At 41.8% G+C, this 20,855-nt stretch overlaps 1 protein-coding gene across 10 annotated transcripts in view; it reads right to left on the bottom strand.

Moving 5' to 3' along the window:
- cabcoco1 (ciliary associated calcium binding coiled-coil 1) overlaps nt 1-20,855 on the bottom strand; it is a 210,813-nt gene that overhangs the window by 113,654 nt on the left and 76,304 nt on the right. For 7 of the 10 annotated variants that reach the window (XR_010004460.1, XM_062975779.1, XM_062975784.1 and 4 more), the window contains exon 2: nt 16,179-16,292. The exons of the other annotated variants lie outside the window; for them this stretch is intronic. The gene's annotated coding sequence lies outside the window, so the exon portion shown is untranslated. The remainder of the gene's footprint in view (nt 1-16,178; nt 16,293-20,855) is intronic. 10 annotated transcript variants of the gene reach the window in all.

Below are 20,855 nucleotides of genomic sequence, written 5' to 3' on the forward strand. Positions count from 1 at the left end.
GAAAATCCAACAAATGCTACGGTCAGTGAAAGACAAGAGGGATCCTCTCTCCTCTGTAGGAGTCTACCGGATACCATGCAGCTGTGGACAAATCTACATAGGGACCACCAAACGTAGCGCCCAAACACGAGTCAAAGAACCTGAAAGGCACTGCAGACTCACTCAACCAGAGAAATCAGCCATAGCAGAGCACTTGATGAACCAACCTGGACACAGTATATTATTTGAGAACACAGAAATGCTTGACCACTCCAACAACTATCATGTCAGACTACACAGAGAATCCACTGAAATCCACAAGCATGTAGACAACTTCAACAGAAAGGAGGAAACCATGAAAATGAACAAAATCTGGCTACCAGTATTAAAAAACTCAAAAATCAGAACAGTAGATGGGAAGCAACACTCTGAGGGCAGAGGAGTCCCAAGGACGGCTAATGACTCTGAACAAAGGATGCCCCCCAGGCAAGAGACAAAACTTTCCAATGCTAATTAGGGTGATTAACTGAAACATTAGTGCTGGCTTCCAACTGACAGACTCTTGTCACACCCTGGACTCTCCACAGATATATATTTACCTTCCTTGCCTAGTTTATCCATGCCTCACAACCTCTGAGGATGCCTGCCATAGATGTGGGTGAAACGTCAGGAGAGAATACTTCTGGAACATGGCCACACAGCCCGAAAGACATACAATAACCCTCTAATATAGATAGACAGACAGACAGACAGACAGACAGATGCTAAAGCACATACATAGAGCTCCTCCATTCAAGAAGAGATCCTAACTGGGTCAGGATTTCGCTCATCTCCATATTGTAGGCTGTCCCAACCATTAGACCAGTGGTTCTCAACCTAGTGTCTCCAGATGTTTTTGGCCTAAAACTCCCAGAAATCCCAGCCAGTTTACCAGCTGTTAAGATTTCTGGGAGTTGAAGGCCAAAAACATCTGGGAACCCCACGATGAGAGCCACTGCAGTAGCTAGAGTAGAGCAGCTGTCTTAGGTGGCAGATATCAGCATTATGAAATAACTGCTGGTAGATGGTTGATATTATTATTATTATTATTATTATTATTATTATTATTATTATTATTATTATTATTATTATTATTATGACACAGCAAACAAGATAGATATGCTGGATTTCATATCACAAAATCACAAGTCGTCTAGGACTGTGTGATGTATTTTCGGATGATGATGATGATGATGATGATGATGATTAGCATTTAGATACTGTATTTATTATATTTTATTGCCTGGAATGAAAGCCGATTCTTGTGGTAACTCAGCTCTTGTTGGCAGAGTCACTTACTTCATCAGCATCTTCCCCATGTTTTTCACAGCTGTCATCTGATATACAGTGATAAATATATGAAGCGATTTCCTCTCTTGGCTTGAATAAACAGCACTTTGGTCCCACAGTCTGGTTTGGAGGAAGTTTATGGAGGGAAGTGCCATTGACATATTTAACGATGGCAAAACGGAAGGGTCTGCCACACTGGAATGTACAGCCCGCCCCCCTTCTCAATCTCCACCCATCCTTAGTTTATGTGAAAGGATAGTGATGGAAGTACTTTAATTACAGCTCATGGGTTTATGATTTACCATAGATTCCAATGAAATAAGCATTTAAAATTACTTTTCCTAGGATAGCCACGAACAGGTTTCTGGTAGCTCTTGATGTTGCGATTGTCATTGTTTTGATTTGTGCCTACAATTGTTTTCATCGCTCTTGTTTTTCTTGATGCAGTTGGTTCTAACATTGCATCTATTATTTACTGCCACTTCAAATATTTATATTCCAACTTCAAGCACATAGCCTCAGCCCAGGCAGCTTACTGTTAAGATAATTGAAATCATTACTCCCTGTGATATGGAACTGGGGTATGTTGAGTGCCGACCAAAATGGGGCCAAAGAGAAACAAGTTGCAGGTATCAGCACGCTTGAGTGAACCCTGTAGCATTCAGAACTACAAAATAGTCTCTTGTTTATGTGCGGCTCTCCATGCAGTCATGCCGGCCACATGATCTTGGAGGTGTCCATGGACAACGCTGGCTCTTCAGCTTAGAAATGGAGATGTGCACCAACCCCCAGAGTCAGACATGACTGGACTTAATGTCAGGGGAAACCTTTACCTTATGTGCACAAGGGATTGATCAGTCCTTTCCCCTTTCTAGTCAAGACTGAGCATGCTTGAATCTTGAGTGTCCATTGCGGAAAAAAACAATATATCATGAATAGCTCAAAGCTCTTACAGCTGGAATATGAAACCATTGGGTCCTCACATTTATATATATATAAAAGGGTAATGAAATTTCGGCCTAGGACAAAACAACAAAACTACACATCCCAGAAACACTAAACTTGGCAGCACAAGCCGTCATCCATGCCTCTGCGTTCATACAACAAAAAGGAAAGAAAAATAAAGTCCTAATTAGAGGGAGAGGAAGAATTGTTTTTATCCAATTGCTGCCATCCAATTGCTGCCAGTTAGAAGCTCTGCCCACTTGGTGTCCTAGCAACCCACTCAGCCCAGGGGACAGGCAGAGTTAGGCCTCACTTAGGCCTATTCCCCACTGCCTATAAAATACAAATTATCTGATTTTAACTGGATTATATGGCAGTGTAGACTCAAGGCCCTTCCACACAGCTATATAACTCATTTATAATGGACTTAATGTAAGGTAAAAGCTTTACCCTTTACCTTAACTACCACCAATTCCTCAATACTTTATTTCCCATACCACCATACTTTGCCACAGCAACGCGTGGCTGGGCACAGCTAGTCCTTTATATTTCAGCTCCCAGGAGACCTAACCATCTTAGTGGGTACTGAAAGGATGCTTAGTCCAATATTGTACATCTGGAGTGCCAGATATTCTCCAGCCTGTCTTTGTATTGTATATGTATTATGTAGGCAATACACATAATGAAAGATAATCCAAATACAATCAAAAATAAGAGAAAAAGCACCACCTTGGTCTTAGGACCTTTTCACACAGAGCAAAATAACTTTTATCTTTGGAAGGTGCTTCCTTCATCACCATGGGGAGGAAAGTGTGTTTTGAGTAGCTCCAACGAAACAACCTGCATGTTCCTCTCTTTTCCCCATATGATGGAGGAAAAGGTGGTGGACAATGTGTGTTGCTGCCCTTTCTCCTATTTGATGGGGACAGGGTGCCAATGTGCTCTGTCCCATCCCCACCATATGATGAAGGAAGGAGGGAGGATGCGCCAAGTGCCACAAGCTGCCCAATGTGCTCCCCTTTTGCCAGTAACGGCCCATGAAATGGCACAGCCCAAAAAAGGCCGTGTGAACAGCTCCAAAGTAATCAGAGTGTCAGCTCTGGTTAGTACTCAGATGGGAGACCACCAATGAATACTTGGTATTGTGAGCTATATTTCAGAGGAAGGAACTGGTAAAACCACCTTTGAGTATTTCTTGCCTGAGAAAACTTTATTTATTTATTTATTTATTTATTTATTTACAGCATTTATATTCCGCCCTTCTCACCCCGAAGGGGACTCAGGGCGGATCACATTACACATATAGGCAAACATTCAATGCCTTTTAACATAGAACAAAGACAAAAAAACATAGGCTCCGGACCTCGAACTCATGACCTCCTGGTCAGAGTGATTCATTGCAGTGATTGATTGCAGCTGCTCTCCAGCCTGCGCCACAGCCCGAGCCCATGGGGTAATCTAAGGTTAATAGGCAACTTAAAGGCACATAAACATAGACAACAAATGACTATTGTGATAAAACTCACCCAAAGCGTTTCTCAACCTGGAGGTTGGGACCCCTGGGGGGTGGGAAGGGGGGACCTCAGAAAACACATATTATTTCACAGTGCTCTCTGGTAGGTGAACTACATCTCCCCTAAATCACTGTCAATTCCTCCTAAACCCCTCCAGTATTTTCTGTTGGTCATGCGGGTTCTGTGTGGGAAGTTTGGCCCAATTATATCATTGGTGGGGTTCAAGGGGCTCTGTGATTGTAGGTGAACTATAAATCCCAACCAGTACAACTCCAAAATGTCAAGGTCTATTTTCCCCAAACTCCACCAATGTTCACATTTAGTCATATTGAGTATTTGTGCAGAGTTTGGTCCAGATTCATCATTGTTTGAATACACAGTGCTCTCTGGATGTAGGTGAACTACAACTCCGAAACTCAAGGCCAATGCCCACCAAGCCCTTCCAGTATTTTCTGTTGGAGTTGTGTGTGTCAAGATTGGTTCAATTCCATTGTTGGTGAAGTTCAGAATGCTCTTTGATTGTAGGTGAACTATAAATCCCAGCAATGACAACTCCCAAATGACAAAATCAATCCCCGCCAACCCCACCAGTATTCAAATTTGGGCGTGTTCAGTATTTGTGCCAAATTTGGTCCAGTGAATGAAAATACATCCTGTATATCAGATATTTACATTACTATTCATAACAGTAGCAAAATTACAGTTATGAAGTAGCAACGAAAATAATTTTATAGTTGGGGGTCAACACAACAACATGAAGAACTGTATTAAGGGGCTACAGCATTAGGAAGGTTGAGAACCACTGTGCTAGAGGATGTATATTGTTAACGGGAAGATGTCTTTTAAATACTCGCTTAAGAAAATGGATGGCAGTTTTGTAGTCACCTTACGTGAACAAAAAGTTATTATTTCTTCATATAAAATGCTTTAGATCTGGAAAGTAGGCCAATGTTATAGATGTCTGTATTTTTACCTCTTTCCTTACACATAAAAATGCGATTGGAGAGGCATTGTGATTTATTCATGATTACTAAGGGATAGAAATTCCTTGTATTTCCTACATTTAGATTCAGAGTCTTGAAAATGAGTGAAATTCGGGGCTGAGTTTACGATAGATTCATTTTCCTAATCTCTGCTTATCTTCCGGAGTGACCACAAACAACACAAATGGGTCTATGCATACAAAGACTTCCATTTCAGAAGAGGAATAATTATGACAAAGAAGGAGGACTACACAAGATTTATTCATATGGTGGATTAATTTTTTTGTAATTAACAGATCATATGGAAAACATCCCATCTCTAAGTTCACGTTGTGACGTTGTGACTGTCAGGCCCCTTCGACATAGCTGTATAAAATCCACATTAAACTGGATTATATGGCAGTGTGGACTCAGATAACCCAGTTCAAAGCGAATATTTTGGATTATCTGCCTTAATATTCTGGGAATATATGGCTGTGTGGAAGGGCCCTCAGAACCCTTCTACACAGCCATATAACCCAGAATATCACATCAGATAATTCACACTGGGTTATCTGAGTCCACACTGTCATATAATCCAGTTCAATGTGGATTTTATACAGCAGTGTGGAAGGGGCCTCAGTAGCAGAAGTGTTTTCCCCTGCATAGCCCACACATTTCCCTTTTGGCTATTGCTATTCTTCTCCTCCCTTCACCAATCTTCTCTTCACCAGAATACTGTAAAATAGGTCAGAATAAAAGGAATGAACTGGCCCAAAATTGCTCAATGACTAAACTAAACCAATTAAAATACATCACTTGAATCAATCTCTCAATAGAAAATTAACACTCAGATAAATCCAATTGATTTCATAGATCTACTCTGGTTGGGACTGACAAGTGGGTTTACCACTTCACCACATTTATTAAATTCCACTGAGTCCCACACTTAACATCCAGTAACCCAGTGTGTTCATCGCATTAGATTGGGTTCAAGTGTAGGATAGAGCATTCCTTCCATATTTTAAGCATGGGGGCCAGCATTCTTTTCAAATGTTTCAGGAGAACTATATTTTTGGGGCATGATCCAGATGAATTGCCAATTCAGTAATGTGATGGCATTTGTTGCTCTCAGGAGTAAAATGAGATGTTTCCCCAATTTGTGGGAGGGGAAATTGTGGGAGGCGCCAAGAGACCCTTGTTAGGGAAAGTTAGGGAATGCCATGTCTCCATGTTGTGCAGTCCTGGGAATTATAGTTTCCCAAGGTCCATACCCTTCTCTGGGTGCATTTCCAATATGGAATGAATGCTCTTGGACCTGACTTTAAATACCATAGCTCCATGCTAAGCGTTACTAGGAGTTATAATTTCTATTTTCAACCTGGGAACAACAAATGCCACTACATTACAGAAAAGGCCAAACTTCCAGATGATTTCAAAGAATCCAGTTCCCCACCACCTTCTGACATGTTGTAAAAGACTGCTGGCAACCACTCTTAAAAATACACAAAGAATGCTGTCTCCGACACTTGAAGCCAAACTAATGTGGTGGGAGCAGTAGCTTCCCGGATTTTAAGTGTAGCACTCAGTGGAATTTAGTAAAAGGGATGAAGTGGCAAGAAAATATTTTTTTGGTTGGGCTGTGTTATTGCACAATTTTCTAAAAGTGTATTCTGCCATTGCAAACACATCCTTGTAAAAAGCAGGAACATGTCCGGATGGCCTCTCTTTTTATCACATGTTCCTACAGAAAGCACTTTCAAAATGCTGGTTGCATGTTCTGTTTAGTGTACCAACTCATAGAAAACTCATCCCAACCCATGCATTGCTGCTCTTTGGTTATCTCCCCCCCCCCCCCCCCCACACACACACTTTTTTCCACCAGAAAAGCTGTGATTAATGTGTACCTTTTGGGTACACATTAATAACTGTACCTTCCAACATAAAATATAGATAACATAACAAAATTTTTTTTTTCAATTCCCAAGCTTTTTCTTATTACTATATTCTGCAAAGGGGAGATGTCAGTGCCAAAACTTGTTTTGGAATGCAGGGACTAGCAGGAGAACAAATTTTTACCAAAAATATATCAGATCCCTCCCACCCCACCCCCAAAAAATAAGGAAATGCTTTTATAACAAAGGACATCAATAACAGTACTAGGAATAACCTGCAAAATGGCACAATTACTTTAGGTAAGGAATCAAATGTGGCAAAAACAAAAAGTAATGGCTATGCAGTCAGAAGTCCTCTCTGTCAGTTGGCCAACAGTTGAATGGCCCAAAGGAGAAAATGGGTACAAAAAAATGAAGCAGAGGAAAGTGAGTCGACAATACAGTAGAGTCTCACTTATCCAACATTCTGGATTATCCAACGCATTTTTGTAGTCAATGTTTTCAATGCATTGTGATATTTTGGTGCTAAATTCGTAAATACAGTAATTACTGCATAGCATTAATGTGTAATGAACTACTTTTTCTGTCAAATTTGTTGTATAACATGATGTTTTGGTGCTTAATTTGTAAAATCATAACCTATTTTGATGTTTAATAGGCTTTTTCTTAATCTCTTCTTATTATCCAACATATTCGCTTATCCAACATTCTGCCGGCCCGTTTATGTTGGATAAGTGAGACTCTACTGTACATAGTTTTTCAAGCTTATTGAGCAGAGCTTCTGGCTTATCACACCACTGCCAACACTAGAAAAACACACAATTGAAAAGAATGACCAAAGAATGAGTTGAGAACCAGTCTGAAATACGATTGTTATGCTGTCGAATTTCCACTCATGGTTAAGAAGCCACTAATGTGTCCCTCAACCCTCATGCAAGAATCTGAAAAGTGGTATCAAATTGCCTTCTTTCTACAATGTACAGTAGAGTCTCACTTATACAGTCTTTGCTCATTCAACGTTCTGTATTATCCAACACAGTCTGCCTCCCACCCGGATCCACAACTGCTTCTCTAGGCAGGCAAGGATCACATATTTTTTAAAAATTTCACAGGACTTAACTTTTTATGGATTTAACTTTTGACAATGTTGTTACTGTATGTTCAGTTTATGCAACTCTTTGTTTGTAGTCCATTTTTAGTAGTCAATGTTTTCAATACATTACAATGTTTTGGTGCTAAATTAGTAAATACAGGAATTACTATATAACATTACTGTGTATTGAACTGCTTTTTCTGTTGATTTGTTGTAAAACATGATGTTTTGATGCTTAATTTGTAAAATCATAAGGTAATTTGACATAATAGACTTTTTCTTAATCTCTCCTTATTATCCAACATTTTCGCTTATCCAATGTTCTGCTAGCCCGTTTATGTTGGATAAGTGAGACTCTACTGTAGATGCATCCTGAGTGAAGTTTTGAACCAACATGTCTACACAATAGCCATTCCGTCTGAATCTTAATGGAACCTTAATCTATCCCACCCTTAGTGTCCCATGTTATCACATAACAACAATGTGTAGTCACTTTGGAATGTCTCCCATTGTGTCGTTGTCACTTTCCCCCACTATTCTGCTAGACAGACAGTGCTTTTTTCACAACCAATCAGGCTGATCAGCCTTCTATGGGAACATGTCCTGTTCTGTTTGGATTCCATTAAGCACAAAGGGTGGAGGGAATATTGGGCTCCACAGCTTGATAAGAATGTATTGGTTTCAGGATCTGAACTTTTAAAAGCTTGTTTGATCCTTTTCTTTCAAACATTCTGTGTGGATCCAGGAATTCATCAGGAAGGGTGAGAGCCTCTGATGGCCTAGGGCAGGGGTCCCCCAAACTTTTTAAACAGGGGGACAGTTCACAGTTCCTCAAACCGTTGGAGGGCCGGACTATAGTTTTTTTTAAAAAAACTATAAACAAATTCCTATGCACAGTGCACATCTCTTATTTTGAAGTAAAAAACAAAAACAATACGGGAACAAATACAGCCTCAATGTTAATCATAATCGTAATCATAATAAAAATAATAAAGAGGGTTGGAAAGGACCCCTTGGGCTATTTAGTCCAACCCCCTTCTGCCTTTGTGCACCAAAAGCACAAGCAAAGCACCCCTGACAGATAGATACCCAGCCTCAATGTTTTGTTTTATTTATTTATTTATTTATTTATTTATTATTTACAGTATTTGTATTCCGCCCTTCTCAACCCGAAGGGGACTCAGGGGGGATCACATTATATACATATAGGGCAATCATTCAATGCCCATATACACATAGAACCGAGACAGAGACAGACGCAGAGGCAATTTAACCTTCTCCTGAAGGGATGTTCGATTCTGGCCACAGGGGGGAGCAGCTGCTTCATCATCCACTGTGACGGCACTTCCTCATTCCAATGTCGTAAATTAGTTAAATTTGCCTCCCCACTTTATAAGTGGTACCTTATTTCCTACTTGATAGATGCAACTATCTTTCGGATTGCTATGTCAGCAACGAGCAGGGGCTAGTTTTTATTTTTTAATTGATGGGTGCTCACCCCGCAGGGGCTGGCCTCAAACTCATGACCTCATCGTCAGAGTGATTTATTGCAGCAGGCTGCTTACCAGCCTGCGCCACAGCCCGTTAATAATAATAATAATAATAATAATAATAATAATAATAATAAATCACAGAGTCCTAAACGCTTGGGAAGTGTTTAACTTGTGATTTTGTAATATGAAATCCAGCATATATATATCTCATTTGCTGTGTTATACTGTATCTTTTTGTCAATAATAATGATAATAATAATAATAAGAGGGTTGGAAGAGAACCCTTGGGCCATTTAGCCCAACCCCCTTCTGCCTTTGTTCACCAAAAGCACAAGCAAAGCACCCCTTAATAATTAATTATAATTATAATTATAATTATAAACAAGCAAAGCTTTGGAAAGCTTGCACCCGGTGAGGGAGGAGGCGGGAAAGGTGCGTGCCTTTCCCTCCCTCACGTTGCATACGACTTCCTTAATGGAGAAGGAGGGAGCTGTCACTGCGGGGGCCGGATAAATGGCTTCGATGGGCCGCATGTGGCCCCCGGGCCTTAGTTTGCAGACCCCTGGCCTAGGGGATAAAAGCCTCGTGACTTGAAGGTTGGGCTGCTGACCTGAAAGCTGCCAGATTCGAATCCCACCCGGGGAGAGCGCGGATGAGCTCCCTCTTTCAGCTCCAGCTCCATGCAGGGACATGAGAGAAGCCTCCCACAAGGATGGTAAAACATCAAAACATCCGGCCGTCCCCTGGGCAACGTCCTTGCAGACGGCCAATTCTCTCACTCCAGAAGAGGTTGCTCCTGACACGGAAAGAAAAAATCAGGAAGGGTATTTATTTCATTGCGTTCTCTCCATCTCTGGAGATGTGCCTTTCTTTCTGAAAGAACTGAATGTTGCATTCTTTTTAACATAAAAAAGCAATAAAATGCTGACTTTCTTCTTATTTGCAGTGAAGGAACTGCTTCTATAGGGAACATGCCTTAAAACTGGGCAAGAATCAACAGCAAAGGATGTGTATGTGCCATGTATTACAGTCTCATAGGCAGGTTGTCAGATGAGAAATTAATCATATTCAAAGAGAAAAATAGGAAAGAGAGGTCAACCTTTTTCCTGTTTATTTTTAAAGCTAGTTCATTGTAAAAAGGAAAGATAACAAAATGTGCCTACATGATGCTGTAGGCTCTATGATGTTCTCTCCTTTACAAAGGTGGTGGGGAAAGGGGGGTTGTCTGCGTAATTTTGTATTTTGAAATGGGGAACAGAGGCCAGGCACAGTTTGCTCTTTCATTATTGATGGCTTGCCATGTAATAACAATTAAACTGCTATCTCCCACACACCCCAACGCCCCACCTTTCCTAAAGGACTTTTTCATCTCGCGTCATTGGCAAGTTGTTTATCACAAAAAGGATCAAATTGTGATATGAAATTTCAAGGCAAATCCACCAGTGATGAATGTCTGCTTCCCACTCACACCCAACCATCAATTAATTTGAATTGTGGAAGCAACAAGGATTCTCATTGGGCAGAATCCTGAGATAGTTCTCATGGCCACCTTTAATTCTATGTTCCCATAGCAGCATGGTCAACACATGAGCCATGATTTTATAATGACTCCCTATTGTCTTTTCTTTCCTTTTTTGCACTGCCTAAAATCCTACAAGTAAAAATTGCTAGATACCATAAAAATTGGGTGTTTTTTTTTTTCCGTGTCAGGAGCAACCGGAGTTGCTTTTGGAGTGAAAGAATTGGCCGTCTGCAAGGACGTTGCCCAGGGGATGCCCGGATGTTTTGATGTTTTACCATCCTTGTGGGAGGCTTCTCTCATGTCCCCGCATGGAGCTGGAGCTGATAGAGAGAGCTCATCCGCACTCTCCCTGGGTGGGATTCGAACCTGGCAGCTTTCAGGCCAGCAACCCAACCTTCAAGTCACGAGGCTTTTATCCCTTAGGCTACCGGAGGCTCCATAAATTGGGTGGTGGCACATATGAAAAAGGTACAGTTTCTCTCCAAGAACAAGGTTTGTAGGGACTATGTTGGTTTCATCCAAGAAAAGATGGCGTAGTGGACTAAGTGACTTGAAGGTTGGGTTGCTGACCTGAAAGCTGCCAGGTTCGAATCCCACCCGGGGAGAGTGCGGATGAGCTCCCTCTATCAGCTCCAGCTCCATGCGGGGACATGAGAGAAGCCTCCCACAAGGATGGTAAAAACATCAAAAACATCCAGGCGTCCCCTGGGCAACGTCCTTGCAGACGGCCAATTCTCTCACTCCAGAAGCGACTCAAGTTGCTCCTGACACGAAAAAAAAAATTATCAAACATTTCTAGATAGTTGTAATTCCCGAGATTAATAAATCCACCCATCTCATTCCTAAAGAGAAAGCAGAAATAAATAATATTATGTTCTCAGGACAGAAGGTAGGCACAGGAGCCTCTGTCATAAGCTAGAAACCAAGATCTACCACAAAGTTAGGCCAATTCTTTTAGTCCAAGAAATGTATCCCGTGAGAGAGACAAACCAACGTGGAAGGAGTAAAGAAAGACGGTCACTTTTGGTGATGGACCCTATTTCACAGTGCAGTACACATCCTGCTGCCAGTCTGCCTCCACTATGTGAATAATATGATAACTGGAATTGACAGAAAAACTCATCAATAGCTGTCAATACTGCAGTGTTTCTGACAGCTACCTTGTGTTATGAAGTCTTCTCCTTTCCCACACTCACTCCCCTCCCTCTTGCTATTCTCAAATTGTCTATTTTCTGTTTTAAAGTAATATTTGCCTTCCAGCATCAATAAACTTTTCGGGAACTATTAAATTAAACAACCACAACAACAACGATAAATAGTCCCCCCCTCTGAACATATACTGGAAATCATCATCATCATCAGAAGACCTCAGATGGATACATCAGGGCAATTGTGCAAATGAAGGGAGGTGCAATAATGAAGGTTCTCATGTTGCTATGTATCTGGTGTCAGTGACAGCGTGACTACCATGTATTGGTGGTTTCATGCAATAAAGTCCCAAGAAACTAATTTTAGTAAATTCTATTTGGTCACATCCCTGCAACAGGGACAATTACCAGCATGTTATAGCTTAAAGCTACCGCATTTCCCCGAAAATATGACAGTGTCTTATATTAATTTTTGCTCCCAAAGATGCTCTAGGTCTTATTTTCAGGGGATGTCTTATTTTTCCATGAAGAAAAATTCACATTTATTGTTGAACAAAAAAATGAACATTTATTATATACTGTACAGTAGTTGTCATCATAAACAAGCATAACCAGACAAACTGTGAATCCTATCAACAATTTCTTGTTACTACCGATATTTCCATGTACAACACTTTATGGTACATACATTTACCGATCCTGCATGCTCTGGTGTTCTGTTCGGCGGGCATGCTTCCAAACAAAAACTTTGCTAGGTCGTACTTTCTGGGGAGGTCTTATATTTAGCAATTCAGCACAACCTCTACTAGGTCTTATTTTCAGGGGATGTCTTATTTTAGGGGAAACAGAGTATTACCACCCGTGGTGGTTAAGCCCCTGAAGAGACAGTTCAGATACTTCTAGCATTATTTATTTATTTATTTATTTATTTATTTATTTACGTCATTTCTATCCCGCCTTTTTCACTCGAAGGAACTCAAGGCGGCTTACAGATCTGGCAAAAATTCAATGCCAATAAAAATAACAACAATACAGTAAAACATAAACAATAAAAATAATTTAAGGTAAAGGTTTTCCCCTGACTTTAAGTCCAGTCATGTCTGACTCTGGGAGTTGGTGCTCATCTTCATTTCTAAGCCGAAGAGCCGGCGTTGTCCGTAGGCACCTCCAAGGTCATGTGGATGGCATGACTGCATGGAGCGCCCTTACCTTCCTGCCGGAGCGGTACCTATTGATCTACTCATATTGGCATGTTTTCGAACTGCTAGGTTGGCAGAGGCTGGAGCTAACAGCAGACGCTCACTCCGCTCCCAGCATTTGAACCTGGGACCTTTCGGTCTGCAAGTTCAGCAGCTCAGAGCTTTAACACACTTTGCCACATAAGCAGAAATACACATGGAACAGTATACAAAACTATAAAGTGCATAGTTCCATTCATCCTAAAACCTTGCCCATAATCCAGACCGCTTCAAAGCCGTAGAAGATTATTCTTAAACGCTTGTGCACATAGCCAGGTTTTCAGCTTTTTTCTAAAATCCAGAAGGGATGGAGCCTGCCAGATGTCACTGGGGTGGGAGTTCCACAGCTGAGGAGCCACCACTGAGAAGGCCCTGTTTCCCATCCCCACCAGTCACGCTTGCGAAACAGATGGGACTGAGAATAAGAGCCTGGGTGTCATTTTGGATTCGCAGCTGACAATGGAAGCTCAGGTCGCTGCTGCTAGCAAACAGGCCTTTTTCCATCTACGACAAGCGAGGCAACTGGCACCCTATCTATCTGATGAGGCTCTGGCAACAGTCATCCATGCCACAGTCACGTCTAGGCTGGACTATTGCAACACCCTGTATGTTGGCCTTCCGATGTCAACGACCCGAAAGCGCCGTATTGTTCAGAATGCGGCAGCCAGGCTACTCACAAGAACACCCATGAAATGCCATATAACACCAGTGCTGCAGCATCTGCATTGGCTTCCAACTGATTACCGTGGTCTATATAAGATGCTAGTTCTGACCTTCAAAACTCTTTACAGCCAGGGCCCATCGTACCTTAGGGACTGTCTCTCCTTCTCCCATCATCAGAGGTCGCAACGACCATCCCAACGGGACTTACTTTATATACCGGGTCCTAGAGAAGTGCACTTGGAAAGGACCAGACGCAGAGCTTTCTACCTGTTATCGAGCCACAGCATTCCCTCCCCCAAAAGTTTAAGATGACTCCAAGCAAGAGATATTTTTTTTTAAAAAAATACATTTTTAGTGGTTTCAGAGCTGCAAAATGCTGAAGCCGCTAGAGGCTCCAGAAGAACATAGCATCAGGTGTACCCCCAAACTACATTAAATTTAACGCTTTAATAAATGTATCAAATTCATACTTTGTATGTAACTTGTATTACTTGTACACTGGATAATGGAGGAAGCCATGGAGTTTCAGAAAAACATCTACTTCTGCTTTATTGACTATTCTAAAGCTTTCGACTGTGTGGATCATAATAAACTATGGCATGTTTTTGGTGGTACATGGATACCAAGTCACCTTGTCTGTCTCCTGAGAAATCTGTATAAAGACCAAGTAGCCACAGTAAGAACAGATCACGGAACAACAGACTGGTTCAAGATTGGGAAAGGAGTAGGGCAGGGCTACATACTATCACCCTACCTATTCAACTTGTACGCAGAACACATCATGCGACGTGCGGGGCTTGACGATTCCAAGGCCAGAGTTAAAATTGCTGGAAGAAACATTAACAATCTTAGGTATGCAGATGATACCATTCTGATGGCCAAAAGTGAGGAATTGCTGAGGGGCCTTATCACCAAGGTGAAAGAAGAAAGTGCAAAAGCTGGGTTGCAGTTAAACGTCAAGATCATGGCAACTACACTTATTGATAACTGGCAAATAGAGGGAGAAAGCGTGGAGCCAGTGACAGACTTTATATTTCTAGGCGCGAAGATCACTGCAGATGCAGACTGCAGCCAGGAAATCAGAAGACGTTTACTTCTTGGGAGGAGAGCAATGGCCAACCTTGACAAAATAATGAAGAGCAGAGACATCACACTGGCAACGAAGGTCCACATAGTCAAAGCAATGGTATTCCCCGTAGTAACCTATGGTTGCTAGAACTGGACCATAAGGAAGGCTGCGCGAAGGAAGATAGATGCTTTTGAACTCTGGTGCTGGAGGAAAATCCTGAGAGTGCCTTGGACCACAAGAAGATCCAACCAGTCCATCCTCCAGGAAATAATGCCAGGCTGCTCACTGGAGGGAAGGATATTAGAGGCAAAGTTGAAGTATTTTGGCCACATCATGAGGAGACAGGAAAGCTTGGAAAAGATCACGATAATGGGGAAAATGGAAGGAAAAAGGAAGAGAGGCCAACCAAGAGCAAGATGGATGGATGGGATCCTTGAAGTGACTGGCTTGACCTTGAAGGAACTGGGGGCGGCGACGGGCAACAGAGAGCTCTGGCGTGGACTGGTCCTTGAGGTCATGAAGAGTCGGAAACGACTATACGACTGAGCAGCAGCAGCAGTGCCAATTTATAAATGTATAAAATGTATCAAATGCATCTTGAAGGCAGCTACCTCCTCTGTGCTCTCAATTTGCACGATCCCTTGGTAATAGAGATTGTGGTCAAGGTCCCTCCAGCTATTTCCCCAGGCAGTTAATATTAGGATCTTTGTGTGTGTGTGTGTGTGTGTGTGTGTGTGTGTGTGTGTGTGTGTGTGTGTGTGTGTGCAAAGACAGATGATCCCCTTTGACCCCAAGATGAGCTCAGGATGTTTGTCCATTTAACTGAGGCTAAGAGCTTTTCGCCCCCATAGAAGAGAAGGCTCAACAAATGCAAATTCATTAATTTTTTGATTGAGCAGCCAAGCCTCTGATTATTTGAAATTGTCACCTTGCGCTCTTTGTTTCAATGGAACTGGACACTTAAGTTAACCAAGGAATCATCTGCAGACCCATGTCATCACTTCCCCGCAGTTTGTGCCCTCCCAGGGGCATCTCTACAAATGGACTGAACCTTTAAACTGTCTAACCACCAGTTGTTCTTCTTCACACCACAGGGATCTCTTCCTGAAGGCTGTGATATCAGGAGAACCTCCAGTCAATCCCTGTGTGGATCCAAGCCGGCCCTGCTTTCCGACCAATCAGGGGAGGGTCCAGGAAGTCTGAATAGCTATCAGAACTGCATAAGATGTCATGTAATTTTCTGTGAATTTGTGCTTGTACCTTTGAAAGCGTATTGCTTGTACTTGCATCCTATTTGGACAAATTGTAATAAACCTCTGTAACTTTACCTTCAACTTGGAGTATTTGTCCTTAATCGGGGCTCATCTGGTTTAGCAGAAGCTCGCCAGGCATGGACCTCTTTATCTGCAGTCCTAACTGAACTCTCTACAAATCAGTTGCCCCTGGAAGACAGGTAAGAAAGTATACTTCATCTTTGCCATGAGCCATGGAAAGAAGCACATACTCTTCAACATTTCACAGATGAAAATTGAGACTTACATGACAAAGCAACATCAGAGTGTGGACAAGACAGAAAAAGTTATAGATGAAGAAAAACAGATAAGCTGGGAGAGTCTGCAGCTGTTTGCTTCTGCCTGATGGAACTGGGAAGATGTTGTGGCTCAGCCATCGCGGTCTATAGTTCATCAAGAGCTGGAGTTGGAAACAGACTATGCTACGGATCCAGGCCCAGAATGAGGCCCCTTGGCCTTGCAGCTGCCTGATATTATTACACAGGAGGATCCGATAATTGGAGAACATTCCAATGCCTCGGCAATCTTGCCTACACCAGATGGTGTTGTTCTGGGCGAAGATGGGTCTTTCAATCGGAGGGAGTGTTTTACAAGAGATAGGAGCAAGGAGAGGGTTCAAAGAAGCAAGAGGTTAGTTCTGAGGCTTGATAATGACTAACTGCTTCCCGTGGGAATTTATGTGGGTCCTGCATTCCCTTAATCTCACAACCTTGGAATCTCCTTAAAAGTGTTCCCCTTTGTGTTCCTCATTGCAGTGTCAACTTTGCCTTTCCTCGGAAGAGGTTCCAGTATTCAGCTCCCACCCTTGACTCCTGTTTGGAAATTGAGCCAGGTTCCTAGTTCCTTGCAAGCCGCACCATGCCGCTACTTCTGAGTAGACCTCGCCTTGTTACCTTGCTTTCCTTGTTCATGAGTCGAGACTGACTTTGCCTTGTACCCTGGCATCTTTGTTCCTGAGTTTGAGACTGACTTTGCCTTGTTTATGTTGCTTTCCTTGATCTGAGATGGGACTCATCAAGTGGATTACAGTTGCAGTTTGCAGCGTTTGGTTCTTGGTTCTGGTTTAAGAACTATCCTTGATTTTTGGGTGAAACTATCGAGTTTCACTGGTGGATAACAAAAAGGACTTTTGTGATCGAGGTGACCACCCCCCCCCCCCAGGACTTTGTAAAAGATAGTTCAAAAATCAAGACTTTATGTTCTATATTTCATATATTTATAGTAGAAGGTGATTGAGACTTTTTACTGGAGTTTACTGTGGATTATCCCTGCACTCTGAGGCAAGAGATAACAACTTCATGAATTGTAAAATCATGCTATTAAAACTCCACTTTTATGAATTTCCATATTGGGTTCCCCAGATGTTGTGAACTTCGTTCTTATCAAATGTTTTCAATTGTTTATATCATTCATGATTCCCCTTTATGCAATGTAACCCACCTCTATGGATTCTCCCTTACTTCCTTGAAATCTATCTATCTGCCTATATGTATTTGTACTCTTTGGGATCCCCGGAAAATATGTATTTTTCCCAGCTGGGTTTATATTCCAACTTTATTTTATTTTTCATTTTATTTCATATAATTGTCAAATCATGAAATCAAATAGGAAATATTTTGAACTTAACTTGAACCCCAGATCCTATGACCCAGGCTTCCCTTCCCAAAAACAAAAGGATAATCCGCCACCGCTTAACCCAATCAAATTCAGATTGCATGGACAATATAGGGCTTGAGTTGCCGAATTCGGAGTATTTGACCTAAAGGTGATTCGCCCTCAAGGCAAACATTGTCATATCTCCTCCAAAAGGAAATCCAGGACACCTCAGGAAGGCGCCCTGCTGAGCCCATCACCACCCATCCTTACTTCCACCTCTGACACCCCAAGGCATATCTAAAATCTGTATACGTGACAGGAACCCTTGATTGCTGTCATTAATCCCTTTAGAAATCGGTCTAGCAGGAATTAATATGATATTTCCTGCCCTGTCACTTCATTGTTTCAATAACTCCCGCCTTCTCCTTCCTGATTGGCTTGAGTGGGGACAAAAAGCAGCTCCCTATTGGGCCAACAGAGCAAGGCGGGAAACAAAAGCCCGCCTCGTTCAACCTTCTAGCCTATCCGCGATCAGATGGGCGGGGGAGCGGGGCGGGAAAATCAAAGGGCTGTCAGACTGAAATTTTGTATAAATATGGCTGTATTTTGATTATATGGTACCCTAGTATACTGAATGATCACTACTAGAGTCCTTTTCAGCTGAATCGCTCAATAAAGACTCCTTGGCGGATTTTCCTTCAACTTTGGCGGACCTTCTTCATTTCGGCTTCAGGTTGTATTGCGGCTCATATTTTCCTATTGGCTCCGCCAAGGTCCGTTCTCTCAGGACCGGGTCGGGTCTCTCCTTAAGGGCCCGATCCCCTAAAACGCAGTCGACAACACTTTGCTGAACTTGTTTGAAAACGCTAAAGACTTTATATTAAGGACTACTTTTAATACTGACTTACTTCGCTAACTGTGCATAGACATGCTTTATATATATGCTTTAATAAACCGCTTGTGTGTTATACTGGTTTCCTGTCTGTTTCTTAGAGTGCTCCCGCAGCCTTGGGGTGCAACAGAAGAACCCCATCTACACTGCCATATAATTCAGTTTTTGAATCTAAATTGTCTGCTTTGAGCTGGATTATATGGCAGGGTAGACTCATATACAGTAGAATCTCACTTATCCAACTGGCTGGCAGAAGCTTGGATAAGTGAATATCTTGGATAATCAGGAGGGATTAAGGAAAAGCCTATTAAACATCAAATTAGGTTATGATTTTACAAATTAAGCACCAAAACATCATGTTATACAACAAATTTGACAGAAAAAGTAATTCAATACGCAGTAATGTTATGTTGTAATTACTGTATTTATGAATTTTGCACCAAAATATCATGATATATTGAAAACATTGACTACAAAAATGGCTTAGATTATCCAGAAGCTTGGATAAGCGAGGCTTGGATAAGTGAGACTCTACTGTAATCCAGTTAAAAGCAGATAATCTGGATTCAGAAACTGTATTATATGGCAGTAGAGCTCTACCCCCCTCCTTTTCTCTCTCCCTGATGAATTTAATTTTTAGCTAGGGAAGTAAACTGAAGGCAAAGTGGGAAAGTGATGGGAGAACAGGGACATTTTAAGAAGACAGGACTATTCAGAACTTTCCCTGCCAAATCAGAACAGTTGAAAGATGTGGAAGACCCTCTTAGGTGAACTGCAGCACAGCTACTAAATATTGGCAAGGAAGAGGCACCCTGTGCCTAAATAAATAGAAAAAAAATGCCTGCCTATGATTTTGTTGTTCTGGCTTTGTCAAGCTGATCTCTGTCCTAGGAGCTGGCTATAATTTTCCTTTGTTAGATGCTTCTCTGGGGGAGGAGGATTGTCAGAGAAGCAGGATAATAAACAACCAACCCAATAAGTAAAATTATAAAGTTCCCCTCCTTTTTTTTACACAAAGGGTTGCCATAGTATTGGATTCCTTTCATTCACTGTTTGCAAGCCTCTGTTACTGTACAGCAATATTTAACAGAAAATTGAGAATACTGCTCAAGAACAGGGTGGCCTTGGGCACCTTGATAATATGGATTGAAGACGACATGTAAACAATTTCTTTCTTTTTCCTCTTAAAAGTGCTGTTAACGAAGGCCTGCTTCATTCCTCTTTTTACCTGAAGGGACATTGTTGTCTTTCAGATGAAAAACAGAATCATACAAGACAAGTTCCATGTAATGAGAGTCTGTGAGTTCACTTCAAATATGGTGTGGATGTTTTGCATGAAAACTGGAGTAACTGCCCCACAGGAGAGTTGGAACTACCGTGAAGCTGAGCGAGGCAGCTGCCTCAAGCAACCGAGTGTCATGAAAAAGCAGCACGTTGTTAGTTATTAAATGCATCCTCTCTGCATTTCTGTTGCCACAGGAGGAAAGATGCCTTTCTGTCTCTGATGGCAAAATAAATATGATCAGCCTTGGAGCAATGCCCCTTTATGTGGATTAAGGACAGTGGGACCATTTGCTGCTCTGCATCAGCCACAAAAACTTTCTTGTGACATGGTGCCAAAAGCTTCAGCCAGAGAGGAGAATCCCTCAAAGGGCACATAGCGAAGGTTACCTTTTAAACAAAATTAATTATGTAATTCATTACACAATATGTGTTTTTAATGTATTTGTCTTGTTTTTACATTTCATTGAGTTGTGTCATGTTATTGTTAGCCGCGTTGAATCCCTATGGGGAGAAAGGCGGGATAGAAATAACAACAACAACAACAACAGCAACAAAAACAACAACAACAACAACACACAGTCCTAAACATTTGGGAAGTGTTCGACTTGTGATTTTGTGATATGAAATCCAGTATATCTATCTTGTTTGCTGTGTCATACTATGTTGTTGTGTCAATAACCTGCAAAAGTATTGGAAAATAAGCACGCAAAGATACTGTGGGACTTCCGAATCCAGACTGACAAAGTTCTGGAACACAACACACCAGACATCACAGTTGTGGAAAATAAAAAGGTTTGGATCATTGATGTCGCCATCCCAGGTGACAGCCGCATTGCCGAAAAACAACAGGAAAAACTCAGCCACTATCAGTACCTCAAGACTGAACTTCAAAGACTCTGGCAGAAACCAGTGCAGGTGGTCCCGGTGGTGATCAGCACATT

Source organism: Anolis carolinensis, chromosome 3, assembly GCF_035594765.1.
Source record: "Anolis carolinensis isolate JA03-04 chromosome 3, rAnoCar3.1.pri, whole genome shotgun sequence".
In the NCBI taxonomy this organism is placed as follows: Eukaryota; Metazoa; Chordata; class Lepidosauria; order Squamata; family Dactyloidae; genus Anolis; species Anolis carolinensis.